Consider the following 14536-nt stretch of genomic DNA (forward strand, 5'->3'; position numbering starts at 1 on the left):
GGGTCATCACTTAAGCTCTCTGTGTGTACTGTCACTGCTCATGGTGTAGGATCTGTCATCTGTCTTTGGCATTGGGCTGTGAGCTTTTTGAGAGTGGGGACTACCTCTGAATCATCTTTTGGATCCTTAACACAGGGCCTGGTGTGTAGTAGGTACTTCATTAATGTTTCTTGAATGCATCAATAGAATGAACCGAAGTTGAGTGAACACGTGGAGCCTTGCTAACTGAGACACACACCATATGCAGACAAAGCCATCAGCAAAAGTCAAGTCACCTACTGGCAGAGGTTACCTTTTTCCTCTGTTCATGGGCTGTGGTCTATAAGCTCTTTCCTTTTGTAACCACAGCCCTCCTCCGGGGGCTAAACAGCGCCAGAACAAGAAGAAGAGCTAAATTTGGTCAATGGCAAACTTGCAGGTCTCTCTTTCCCTGCCACCAAAAGCCCACGCTCAGGTCACCGGGATGAAAATGTTCTTTCGTTAACTGGCTGTTGATCAACTCCTTGTAGATCATTGTGTTGCAATATAATTTTAAGACTGTCAAAACACAGAACACTTCTAAAATAATAAAAACATTCCTTAAAGAGTGTTATATAAATAACACATGCTTCTTGTAGAATACTTAATAAATATAAAGAAAAAGAATAGTTAATAAATAAAAGAAAAAGAAGATATAAAAAAATTACCTATAACCTAACCATTCAGAATTATTAGTTGTTATTTATCTATTTATCTTCCTGACACCCTCTATATAATTTATATATGTGATTTTTGACTCCAAATATGGAATCAAACTGTACTACTAATTGTAATAGCTGACATTTATAGAGGACCATCCATGTGCAGGTGTTTTTCTAATGTCTTTGTATGTTCTAGATTGCTTAATCCTCAAAAATAATACTATGAGGTAGGGATGAATATGACCATCCCCAATTTAGGGATGAGGAAACTGAGTCATGGGGAGGTTAAATAAGATCCCATCAGCAATGAAGCCAGTATTTGAATCTTGGCAGCTTGAACCCAAACTTTTTTCATTTAATGATAGACGGGAATATCTTGCCATCCTAATCTTTTGTTCATAGTCATGGCTGCGAAGTTTTCTATCGTACCACAATTCATTTAACCCAAGGGGCAGACAGGTTTCAAATCATGTGCCAAATTAAACAAAATAGAGGAAAAAGAAACTCATGATCTGTTACATTCCAGAATTTGAAAATTGAGCTACAATGTTCTGGTGTTAGGTTGCCAAGGGCTGCCATAACAAGATACTGCACAGTGAAAGGCTTAGACAACAACGTTTGCTGTCTCATGGTCCTAGAGGCTGTAAGTCCAAAATCAAGGTGTCAGCAGGGTTGTTCCTTCTGAGGGCTGTGAGGGAAGGACCCGCCCCAGACTCTCTCCTGGGCTTGTGGATGGCCACCTTCTCCTTGTGTCTCTCCCCATCCTCATCCCTCTCCTGTGTCTGCCTCTGGGTCTCCGTTTGTACAAGGACTCTAGTTATATTGAATTAGAGTCCACCCTAATGATCTCATGTTACCTTGATTGCCTCTGTAAAGATTCTATCTTAACCCATAAGAGTTCCCAATTATCACCATAAGGACATTAGTCCAGATCATTTCTTTGTTTTTTGAAAGTTTATTAATTTGTTTGTATGTTTCAGAGGTAGAATTTAGTGATTCATCAGTTGCATATAACACCCAGTGCTCATTCCATCACGTGTCCTTAATGCCCATCACCCAGTTACCGCATCTCCCTCGCCCCCTCCCCTCAAGCAGCCCTCCATTTGTTTCCAGATTGTTTCTTTTTTATTTTTCTTGATGAAATTAGTGATGTTTTGCAATTGTAACCTGCTGTGCCAAAAAATTGTGAAATATACTAAGGACATAGGACATCAGCTAATACTTCAGAAATTCATATACAGTGGGATTTCTAGGTCAAGGAATAAGAATATTTTTAAGACACTTGACATTCATTGCAAAATTTCCCCTCAAAAGACTGGGGGCGCCTGGTTGGCTCAGTGGGTTAAACCCTCTGCCTTCGGCTCAAGTCATGAGCCCAGGGTCCTGGGATTAAGCCCCACATTGGGCTCTCTGCTCAGCAGGGAGCCTTCTTCCTCCTCTCTCCCTGCCTGCCTCTCTGCCTACTTATGATCTCTGTCAAATAAATAAATAAAATCTTAAAAAAAAAAAAAGACTGATCCATATGCTCTCAGTTGGGGCAACATTAGTCCTCCAGGGTTAGTATTCTGTTTTACTACTTTTGTTTACTGGATCATGCCTGGCATCTATTAGAAATATGAATACATATTTCAATATAAAACACAGTTATACAATAATGCTTCATTTTTTTAAAAAACATGGGTATGTATGTAGGGACACACTTATGCTGAACAATCATTTGTTTGTCTGAAACCCAAATTTAACCAAGTATGCTGTGTTTTTAGTTGCTAAATTTGGCAACCCCATTCCTTTGTACAGAGGAAATAACAGCAACCCCAACTCTCATGATCATGATATGATCACCATGATCACCTATGGAGGTCAGCAGCCCAGTGGCTGGCATGGAGCGGGACCTCTATAAAAGTTAATTAAAATAGCAATTCATTTCTCTTGACACCTGCCTTTGCAGGCACCTACCATTTATTTGAGCTCCTACAAAGTCTCAGGCATCTTAGAGACATTATTTCTAATCTTCACAACAACCAAGGTCAGGATAATTATGATTTACAGCTGAGGGAACTAAGACTTTAGAGCCTTGTGAATTTATCATTCCAGATCATGTGGAAATGAGACTTGATTCCCGGCTGCCGGGTTGCTAAACCGTGCTTCCGGCTGCCTTGAAACAGCCGAGAGGACCATTGATAGAGATGCAATCCTGGCGATATTCCTCCTTTGGTTCAACATATATTTATTGAGTCCCTAGTCTCTGTACAATAGAGAACAACACAAAGTTGATGTTTCCATTTTAATAGGGAAAAGACAATAAATAAGCAAATAAATAATATAGTTTCAGATAGTGCAAAATGGAATAAAGAAAATAAAAATCAGGTAAGGGACTGGGAACTGATGGGGGAGGTTGGGGTCTCATGGGGTGAAGGATGTGATCTCCGAATGAAGGGGAGCATGATGGGAAGAATCAGCCAGTGAGAGGTCAGACGAGCAGCCAGTACAAAAGTTCTGAGGCAGAAATAAGCTTGGGAGTTTTGGGTTTTGGTGTTCAAGAAACAGAAAGAAGGCAGAAAGAAAGATGGCAGGTGAGGGGAGAATTGTGGGAGGTGAGGTTGGAGATGTAGACAGGGGCCAAATTGTGAGGAACTCTGAAAGCATGGAGGGCAGAGCCCATTAGGTATTGTCTTCCTCACCCTCCTGGCCACAGAGCTAGACTACATTTCCCAGGCTTCCTTGCAGTCAGGTGTGGTCATGTGACAATACTAGCCAATGGCATTTTCAATGGTGCAGTGCTTGCCGGTCTTTCTCCAATATGTTGACCTTAAAAGTAACCTGTTTAAGATGGGAGAGCCATAGAGGGCAGGAGCCTGAGTCCTTGAATCACTGCTAGAAGGTCAGTTGCCCATTCATCAGAATCACTTGTCTGGACTTTATGTATTATCTTAGTCTGCGTGGCCTGCTATAAGGAATACCATGCTGGGTAGGTTTTTTTTGTTTGTTTGTTTTGTTTTAAAGATTTTATTTATTTGAGAGAGAGAGAGAGAGAGAGAGAGAGATGGCGTGCACATAAGCAGGGGGGTGGGGCAGAGGGAGAGGGAGAAGCAGGATCCTTGCTGAGCAAGGAGCCCAATGTGGGGCTTGATCTCAGGACCCCGAGGTCATGACCTGAGCCTAAGGCAGAGGCTTAACCAACTGAACCACCCAGGCACCCCCATACTGAGTAGCTTTAACAAAGATATTTATTTCTCAGCTGGGAAGCCCAAGATCAGGTGCTAGCCCTCTTGCAGATGGCTGCCTTCTTGCTGTATCCTCTTGTGGCAGAAAGAGAGAGAGAGAGAGAGCTCTAGTCTCTTCTTAGAAGTACACTAATCCCATAATGAGGGCTCCATCCTCATGACCTCCTCTGCACCTAATTACCTCCCAAAGGCCCCACTTCCTAATACCATCACACTGGTGATGATGGCTTCAACATATGACTTTTGGGGGGCACACAGACATTCAGTCCAAAGCATATTTGCAAGAAGCAAACTTCTATTGGGTTTGGCTGCTGAGATTTGGGGATGCCCCTGATTCAGGTGCTAGTCCTGCCTTAACACCTGGATCAGGAACATGAATTTTTTTTTTTCCCCTTTAAATATAATGGGAGCCCAGTAGTAGATTTTCAGCAGGAGAACAATACCACCTGATTTAAATTGTGGCTGATATACTATTTCGAAAACAGTAGTCTGTAGCTGACTTAGTGAGTGTGGGATTAATGAAGGGAGTGAGAATGTCATTTGTCAGTGCCTCTGTGAGTTTCATTCTGTTTCTGCAGCCAGGAGGCTGTTAGGCCATTTCCAGAGAGATCTCTGGGCAGACAATATGCAACTTGCTCAAATCATGTCTTGTACTGGGCAAATGGTCCCAAGTGTCCAGCCTCCTGATGGCCAGTCCTGCTGGCTCTACCTCATACCCTTTGTAAGCCCATTCCCCTCCTCTCCCACTTCTCCACCTCAGTGAATGGTGCCACATCTACCCAGTTTTGGAGACCCCCGAACTTAGGAGTTGCTCAAATGTCTTGCTATGGCTGGCAAAGCCCTCATGATCTGACCCCTTTATACTCTGGCACCTTCCTACTTTGTCTCTGGGCCCCTGACCTTGATCACTTAGTGCCAGTCACACTGCTTTCCTTTCTGTTCCAGCTTGCCTTGGCCTTGGGGATTCTGCACAACCTCTCCTTCTGCCTGGGTCACTCTTGCTCTAAGCCCTTTGCACAGCTGGCTCTTCTCATCCGTCAGGTTAAGGGAGAGCTCAAACCTTATTTCTCAAAGATGTCATGCCCACCCCATTAAAGCTCCCCTCCTGTGACCCTCAAGGGACACACATATCTCTGTGTTTCACCATCTTCCTGACACCCATTACTGTCTAAAGCAGAGCTCCAGGAGGAGGCGATGGTAACAAAGTAGGAGGCAATGTTAAGGGAACCATGCCAGCTGCTCTTGCCAGACCCTGGTGACTCAAGGCAGCCTGGGGTGGTAGCCTTTGCAGGAAGAGCTGGAACAAAGAGTGGTCAGGCTGTAAGTGGTCCCGCTTGCAACACCCTCAGAGAAGTAGGAGAGGCTGGAATTTACCCAGACCATTGGAGGGACCGCAAGATGCCATTGCTGGAGCAGCAGAGAAAGAATGTCCCATGCTACCTGGTGGCTGGGAGGTGACATTGGTGAATACACTTGATTGCCTTCCCCACCCCAGGACTTTCAGAACTCCCTGGGGGAAGTCTAATGGTAGTTGGAGCTTCCTCAACTGTGTGGGGGTAGAACCAGAGAAATTATATTACTGGTACTAGGTAAAGGGGAAAATTGTGGCTAAAATGACAAATCCTCTTCTTTAAGGGAGCAGGGGCATGGGTAACTGGACTAAGTCAGAGAAAGCTATAAAGAATGCTGATTTCACTCAGCCCTCCACAGTGAGGAAAGGTCAACCTCACAGGACATTTTTGTGGTCTTGTTATAAAGGGCAATCCTTGCCCAGGAGGGACTTTTGGTCTTATCAGTCTTCTGGTTGCATCGGTCCAGAAACATTTGGGCTGGGGAGATGATGGATATGTGTTGTGGTGTGGGGAGGAATTTTTACTCCAGCCAACTAGGAGCTGGATGCTGTGAGCTAGACAGCCCTAGGGGAAACTTCTTCTCCCATCCTCATGTTTCTATGAGGAAATTTTACCCCACTTTCTAGAAGGTGAAAAGTACTTGGCAATGAATCATTTCCTACTTTTTGTTCACTGAATCTTCCACCAAAGAATGAAGAAGGCCTAATCCGATTATCCAAACCAGGAGAAGGAATTGAGTATATATGCTCACCTTTCCTCTCTCTTCCATTTTATGATGGCCTGTCTGCAGGATAGAAGCTTTCTCCCAGAGCCCCATATACAGCTGCTCAGGTTGTGCACTGCAAAACTCCATGGGGTATCATCTGCATTAAAGGAGCAAATGGCACCTCCTATGGTTGACCAGGATGCCTTGTGTTCTCTTCCAGTTCCAGCCCCCAAAGTGGTAAACACCTCTGGGTCAGGCCCCAGAGACTGGCTTCAGAGGCAGATCTGGAAGTCCAGTTCTCACTGTCCCAGTATAGGGCTCTGTGGTAGGCAGAATAATGACCTCCCATTCCCAGAGATGTCCATATTCTAATTCCCAGAATCTTTGAATATATTATCTTACATGGCAAAAGGAACTTTGCAGATATGATTCAGTTAAAGATTTTGAGATGAGACACTTATCCTGGATTCTCTGGGTGGGCTCAGTGTAATCACAACATACTTATATGAGAGAAGGTGATGTGATAAGGAAAGAGAGAGAGTAGAACCCGTAGTGCTGCTAGCTGTGAAGATGGCAGAAGGGACCATGGGACAAGGAATGAAGAAAAGATTCTCCTTTAGAGCTTCTAGAAAGGATGCAGTCCTGTGACACCATGGTTTTAGCCCCATGAAGTAAATATGTGTTGAGTTTCTGACAACCAGGACCATAAGTAATATATTTGTGTTGCTTTAAGTCACCATGTTTTGGTAATTTATTACAACAGCAATAGGAAACAAATACAGACCCATTCCCCTTCTTGCTGCCATGCTCTCTGGCTCCTCCCCCAGAGGGTGTGCTCCAAGGTCTAGAGCTGTGTTGTCCCAAATAGTAGCCACTAGCCATGTGTAGCATGTAGAATTGAAATTAAGTACAAAATTAAAATTTACTTCTTCAGTTGTACTAGACACTCTTCAGCTACTCAATAGCCACAAGTGGCTTGTGGCTTCCCCTTGGACAGAATGGATATAGGACATTCTCTTTATCACAGAAAGTTCTGTTGGACAGCACTGGGCTCGACTTCCGGGAAAGGTGACGGAAACCAATTAGCCAGGGAGTATCAGTCATGTTCTCCATTCAGGCAATCCCAGTAATACAGCTGGCAGTTGATCCCCTGCCTGACTTTTCTGCACTTATAGTTCTAGATGTGTTTTGCCTTCGGGGTGATGGGGCAGGGCAGGGGTGAGATTAAGTCCCAGTGCAACCAAGCAAAGACAGTAGTAGAACTGGGACAGAACCCCAACCACCAAGGACCAGAGGATGCCAGGCTCAGCACACATCTGGACTTCTTGACCCCTGAGCAGGATCTGGGGGAGAGGAAGCGGTAACATCTTTCAAAAACATAACCCAGATGACAGCTGGGTCTGGGAATCCTCTGATCTAGATCAGATCAGTTTGAAAGTTCATTCCACTCCCTGGGAAGTCCAACTCTCTTCTTCAGAGTTCTGCGTATCTTGATATCCTCAAGGTCAGTTTTGTGTTGAGGTTAACCTCTCTCACTACGTAAATCCAGCCTGACTTCCAGCTCCTTCCTTGATCTCAAGGCAAACAATTTCCCAGGTTAATTTGTGGAAATTTCCAAAAGAGTTGCTGGCACATAGTAAACCTTTATTTATTTATTTATTTATTTGATTTTTAAAGATTTTATTTATTTATTTGACAGACAGAGATCACAAGCAGGCAGAGAAGCAGGCATAGAGAGAAGGGGAAGCAGGCTCCCCGCCGAGCAGAGAGCCCGATGCAGGGCTCGATCCCAGAACCCTGAGATCATGACCTAAGTGGAAGACAGAGGCCCCAACCCACTGAGCCACCCAGGCACCCCACATAGTAAGCCTTTAAAAGGGCTTAGCTAATATTTGTAGGTATATTGGGCTTTACTGAAAATTTCAGGTTCACAGAGAGAAATCAGATTGTGTACCCTGCTGTCAACAATTCAAACACTCAATTATCCATTCCTCATCTTTAGCATCTGCTTAGTCTCTGCCACTGATGGTTCTAATTAGCCCTTACTGACCGTGGTAACTGTCTCCTGGTCTTCTCTTCTTCCTTCCCTTTCTTTGGCAGGAGTCCTCAGAGTGGGGGTCCCCACAGGCTGCACTGAGGTAGAGAGTATTATAATGCAAGTCCTTGGCAGCTATTTTACAAGGACATGGGTTTTTTTTTTTTCCACTCCAGATTTATTACTATTCATGTAATTCATGAACAGGATCATTTGAGGTTACAATTGCTGTTATCTATTTCAGAGGAAGTGGGAGATGGGCGCTTCCAGACACAGCCTGTGAGCAATCGGCTGTGGCTATGAGTCAGGAATTCCTGGTCCCCTTTCTGCAGGGTCCAGCCTGGGGGCTGTGTGGGAGCTGGTCCAAAGTTGATTCCTGGGTGTTGCCTAAGCCCAGGGCCAGCACCATTTTGAGAGAGAAAATGAAGAGACCATGAGTGAGGAACATGGGGAATATTGGCTTGGTCTTAGAGTCCAAAGAATCAGGTCTCCATCCCCCAACCCCTGCTCTTGACCTCGGACAAGTTAGTTCACTTCTCTGGGCCTCTGTTTCCTTACATGTGAATCACTAGCAATAGCTACTTATGAGGCTGCCATTGTGGATCACCATGATAATGTCTTTAGAGAAGGAATGATGTACTGTATGGTGGCTAACTTAACATAGTAATAATAAAAAAGGAAATACTAAATATTCCATCAAATAGATTAATAAAAATAGGTGACAAAAATGAAAACAAAATTCAAGATTAAAAAAACAAGGCAGTAGTGCATCTAAAAAGCCTGGTGCACAGTAGGTGCTCAGTAAACAGTAGTTATAATTTATCTTACTCAGTGCTCATAACGTTATGATGAGGCAGGTGTTGTTGCCGGAGTTTGACTGAACCAGTTGCCACAGGTGACAAATCTGAAGTACATGAGAGCCAGGACGACAGCCTGATGATCTGATTCCAAATGTTATGATTTTCTTTGTCTCTTACATATGACACAAAGGAAATGCATGAATTCATTCTCCTTGCAAAAATTTGCCAATTCAGAAGCTTATAGGCTAGGAAGTGAAATTCATCCTTCTCTCACGGACCCCATCCTTCTCCTCAGAGATAAACCACCATGAATAGTTCATTACAGAGGAGGGTAGTTCATTTTCCATGATGTTTTATAAGAAATTTCACATGCACTTTTAAGACATGAATGGGATTCCTCTGTCTATGGAGCCAGTTCCGGGACCTGTCTTGGACCCTTAGCTCTGTATTGTGGAATTTTTACCAAAGCTGTATGTGTAGCTTTGCTCCTTTTTTCGTAATGACTACTTAAGATCCCATAAAACGTATCTATGATAAATGGGGGTGCTTGGGTAGCTCAGTGGGTTAAAGCCTCTGCCTTCGGGTCAGGTCATGATCCCAGGGTCCTCGGATCGTGCCCCGCATCAGGCTCTCTGCTCAGCAGGGAGCCTGCTTCCTACTCTCTCTCTCTGCCTGCCTCTCTGCCTACTTGTGATCTCTGTCTGTCAAATAAATAAATAAAGATCTTTAAAAAAATGTATCTATGATAAATAATGTAATCACAGTGATTAATGATTTTTCTGTTAAAAAATGGAATGTTTGTAGTGTTTCACATTTGAACTTTCACTTGGTCTTTAATTTCATAGAACTTTGTTTTATTTTTTTTTAAGATTTTATTTATTTATTTGAGAGAGAGATCACAGAGGAAGAGTAAAAGGGAGAAGCAGACTCCCCGCTGAGCAGAGAGCCTGATGTGGGGCTTGGTCCCAGGACCCTGAGATCATGACCCACTGAGCCACCCAGATGCCCCTAATAGAACTTTAATTACTGATTTAGTCACATCTTTTAATCTTCCTTCTGTAGCTCTGAGTTTTGCATCTTGCTTAGGAAGAGCTTCTCCACCTCTCAAACTTGTAAGAATGTTTTCCCATGTTCTCTCCTAGTGTCCTAAAACCCCATCATAATGCTGGAAGTGGGGCCCAATGTATTATCACTCAAAATGTGGGGTCAGTGTTACCATGCTGAAAGGGAGAACTAATGGGCAAGCCCTAGTTGTGTTATATGAATTCATTTGCTATAGGGCATACTCTGCAGTTTCAGGTTTTTTGGATTTTTAAAAGTTTTAATTTAAATTCCAGTTAGTTAATATACAGTGTAGTATTAGTTTTAGGCATACAATACCATGATTCAACACTTCCATACATAACCCAGTGCTCATCACAATGGCACTCCTGAATCTCTATCACCCAGTTCACCCAACCCCATCCCAGCCATCTCCCCTCTGGTAACCATCAGTTTGTTCCTTATGGTTAAGAGTCTGTTTCTTGGTTTGGGTTTTTATGTTGAAGCTTCATGCATCTGGGATCTATTGTTTACAATGACGTTGAGCAGGATCTAATTTTATTTTTCCCCTTGCAAATGAGGGGTTGTATCAGTGCCACGTACTGGATGGTCTTTCCTTTCTTCTTTCTGATTTAATTGTCACCTTTACCATTGAAGTTACTCTCTCCGTATGGGTCTCTGTCTAGAATCTCCTGTTCCATTTATATATTTATAGGATCAATCATGTTCATCCATCTATTTTGCTCTACTTCTCTGTAATTGAACCAATAGTACATTGGCAAAGAATGTGTATTCAAATAGCACAATAAACAGTTTTGAATGTTAATGGAGTGAATTACAATAAAAGACATCTTACTTCATGATTCTTGTATTTCTCTTATTACAGTGCTGAATCTGATCTGTTAACATTAATTCATTCATTTATGATCTCTTTTGGTGAATATGGACTATGGTTTTTTTTCTATTTGTGTAGTCTCCTTGTCTAGTTTTTAGCACAAGCGAGTCCCTCATCTTTTCAAGGGATCCTACCTCCTCTCTGTTGCATTTCCACATATGTTAGTGACAGATTTTGTTCCGGCTGTCATGACAGAATGTATCTTTGGAGCATCAGTGAGAGGCTGTAAGTGGAAAAAAAAAAACAAAAAACAACCCTCAGATCTTCATCCTGGATGAAATCACTGGAATCTGGGGGGTGTAGGGAGGGGATTTACAGGCTCGGTGACTGGGCTCAGTGGAGGAATGCAGGCATCAGTTTTATGAACTTGACTAAAAAAATGTGCCAAGGTCACTAAACTCCGCTAGAGGTGAATGTGTGGGGATGTCTTTCTGTTTGCATGTTTGTCACTTGTTTGCATGGACGTTTGCATGTGTGCTTGCGGTGAACCTCTACGTATGAATGTATAGTGCATATGTACATGCGTGGGAACACGGGAGTGAGGGTACACCCATGTGTGTGTATATGTGTAAGAAGGTGTGTGTGTTGAGGTGGTTGCTTGTGTGTGTGTTGAAGAAATGTCTGCTTCAGTGCAGGCTGGTCAGGCAGGATGCCACAGGATTGCTTAAGTCTTTCTTCATGGGTTTTGTGGGTGGGTGGACCATTAGGCCAAGATGAGGTACAGCTGGGAGAGGCTGAGGAAGGGAAGGTGAGGCACGGGACTGAAAATATGGTTTGGAGAAACGATTTGATCTTACTTAACCTCAGTCTCTCTGTGGAAAGACTCTTGCCCTGTCCCCTCCTTCTCTCCTCAACTTGGTGGGAGCCCACGCCTGTGAAAGTCCCTCATAGGTCACAAGGGAAGGAAATGCCATCAGGCGTTGGATTCTTGTTTCCTGGATATGCTGTTTGTCTCCAACAAGCCTGGGCTGGTGACGTGGCAGCCCATGAGCAGGTCTGTTTTGTATGTCCTGGGCTGTCAAATAAACACGTGGGAATGTGCTTTCCCCCAGAAGCTGTTGCCCTGGTCACACGTCACAGCACTTAGATGATCTTCAAAATGCAAGCTGACTTTACTTCGCTGTGTCCTATGGATGGAGGTGCTGGCTCCCCCTCCCCTCCGCTCCCTGTGGCATACAGACAAGCCAAGGCAGACAAACTGCCTCTCTCTCCAGAGCAAGTTGTGCACATGATGCCCACTTTAGAAGCCATTTGTCTAGGTAACAGGAAAACTTCAGTTGCTCCCTCTTGCTGACCCTGTTTGATTGGCAGACTAAGTTTTCCTCAGAAAACTGGATTTGCAGATATAAAGGTGCCTGGAATAGGCTCTGGCAGAGTAGCTTCCACTCTGCCTTCCCTGTTGTGGTGTGGGCAGCAGGCCTTACATGGGTCTGTGGGTGTGATACCACCCATGCCACCTGGCAGTTGAGGACTGGGAAGCCAGAAAATGAGGCTACAAGGGAGTCTAGCCACTGTCGAGTGTGAAGTAATGTGAGAAACTTGCTGCCCCACAGTGACCCACCTGACCAAATGTTCCAAAACTTTCTAGTCAGGTTGTGTATCATGGGAAATGTATTAAGACTCTTTTTGATAGAAGTGACAGAAGAAACAACCAGCACCACAAACCAATCCAGCCAAGTCAAATTAACTCAAGGAAAACATAAAAATTGTTGGCTTACATGACTAGAAAGTCCAAATATGTTTCAGGCATAGCTGGATCCAGGCCTCAGCCATTTTCAGATAGTACTCTATTTCTTCATCTCTTTGCTCTTTTTCCTCCCTTTCTGCATTGTTCTCATTTTCTCCTACAGACAGGTTAATTCCCTGTGGTGGAGGAAGATGACCACTAGAAGTCATGACTTCACATCCTCTTAAGAACCCTCATAACAGGAAGCCATCTTCCCAGACTGCTTTAGCTGAAAATTCTCAGTGAAGACTGACTTGCTTGGCTCAGGTCATGTGTCCACCTCTCATACAATCACTGTGGCTGGAGAGGGAAATAACGTGTTCTGACTGGTCATTCTGCAGCTGGAGTGGGTGGTTGGCAGTCCCCAGAGAACACCTGGACTGGGAAGGAATATATCCACAACTGGAAGTGATCTTGAACAATCAAAATTTGTGTTTACTATAGAAATAAAAAATGATGGCTCAGTCTAGGGAAGATGGGTCTCTTCACTTAGCCTTGGTGGGCAATGTTTGCCATCACTCTGAAGCCATCTTAGTTAGATTAGAAGAGTAAGATGAAGTTATCACACTATTGATGTCCAGTGTACTAACTTCTCCCTTCACCTCCCATTTCCAAGGATCCTTGTAAGAAGGCCATCACTGGAAGTTATGTATGCATGTTTATTTCCTTCTTGAGACTCTTAGAACCCAGTCTAGAAGGACGAGCCTAAAGTCTCCCTGCATGGTGCTTTCCTTCTGGTCTGATCTCATGTGCAAAGAGAAAGTTCCGTGTTGGCTGCAAATGTTTGAGAGGCATACAGGGTTTATTTGCCAATAATTGTATCTATGGAAGAGACTGATACAGAAGTGTATTAGTCTGCTCAGGCTGTTGTAACAAAATACCACAGATGAGTGGTTTAACAATAGACATTTATTTTCTTACAGTTCTGAAGGCTGGAAGTCCTAGATCAAAGTCTGGCAGGATCTGCTTTGATGAGGGCCCCTTCCTGGCTTACAGATGACCACCTCCTTCCTGTGAGCTCACGTGGTGGAGAGCTCTTTGATATCTCTTTTCATAAGGGCGCTAATCACCTTGGATCAGGGAACCAACCCTTATGACTTCATCGAACCTTAATTACCTTCATGAAAGTCCTGTCTTCAAATATAGTCACATTGGTGGCTACAGCTTCAGTGTATGAATCTTGGCAGGGGCGATGGCCAAAGATTAAAATTAAGATTTATTCTTAATCCCAGAGAACCTCATTCTCCTAGGATTGTGTGTCAGAAATGATGCTAGATGACTTAAATGAATTATCTTAATTAGCCTTTTCTACCTCTATGAAACAAACATTTTTTTAAAAAGACTTTATTTATTTATTTGAGAGAGAGTGTGTGAGCATGAGCAGGGGGGAGGAGCTGAGGGAGAGGAAGAAGCAATCCCACTAAGCAGGGAATCCCGTGCAGGGCTCAATCCCTGAACTCTGGGATCGTGACCTGAGCTGTAGGTAGACACTTAACCGATTGATTCTTCCAGGTGCCCCGAAAAAGATATTTTCATTACCTCAATATCATGTAAGAGGTAATCAGAGTCAAAGGCAGTTAAGTAAGTCACGTGAGGTCACAAAGTCCCAAGTGGTAGAGCCAGAACTTAACCCAGATCCATTGAATTTAATCTTAGCCATGATCCTTCCAGCCATTGATAGTCTCCCTGCTGAGGGTCTGAACTGCAATTCTCTCAGAATGTCCAGGATCCCGGAGCAATCTGGGTTTCTATGTCTGCCTATTTCATGAAGTACCTAATTTTTAAAGACACAGTTTCTTAAGGATAGCAGAGAGAACTACAACCCAGGGAATCAAAAGCCCTCAGTGTGTTGGTTTTAGAAGAGTCTGATGTGCCCTGAGACACTCACCCTAGGATATGCTCTGCTCACCATGCTCTTAGTGACCTTCAGAATATCTCTGAAGTTAGGTAGCACCAGTGTTCATGGTTTCATGGAATGATATTAAAAAGCAAAATGTGAAAAACTCAGGAGTTCGTGGTCTTAGTTCCTCATTGTAGCAGGCTTCCCATGAAGCTATAGAAGTTTCGGAGGCCCCTA

At 43.6% G+C, this 14536-nt stretch overlaps 1 long non-coding RNA gene across 2 annotated transcripts in view; it reads left to right on the forward strand.

Annotated features, from left to right (window-relative positions):
* The first annotated feature begins 3475 nt into the window (after positions 1-3475).
* LOC132020485 (uncharacterized) overlaps positions 3476-14536 on the forward strand; it is a 150605-nt gene continuing 139544 nt past the window's right edge. For both annotated transcript variants that reach the window (XR_009404985.1, XR_009404987.1), the window contains exon 1: positions 3476-3561. This is a non-coding gene — a long non-coding RNA (uncharacterized LOC132020485). The remainder of the gene's footprint in view (positions 3562-14536) is intronic.

This window comes from Mustela nigripes, chromosome 6 (genome assembly GCF_022355385.1).
Source record: "Mustela nigripes isolate SB6536 chromosome 6, MUSNIG.SB6536, whole genome shotgun sequence".
Classification (NCBI taxonomy): Eukaryota; Metazoa; Chordata; class Mammalia; order Carnivora; family Mustelidae; genus Mustela; species Mustela nigripes.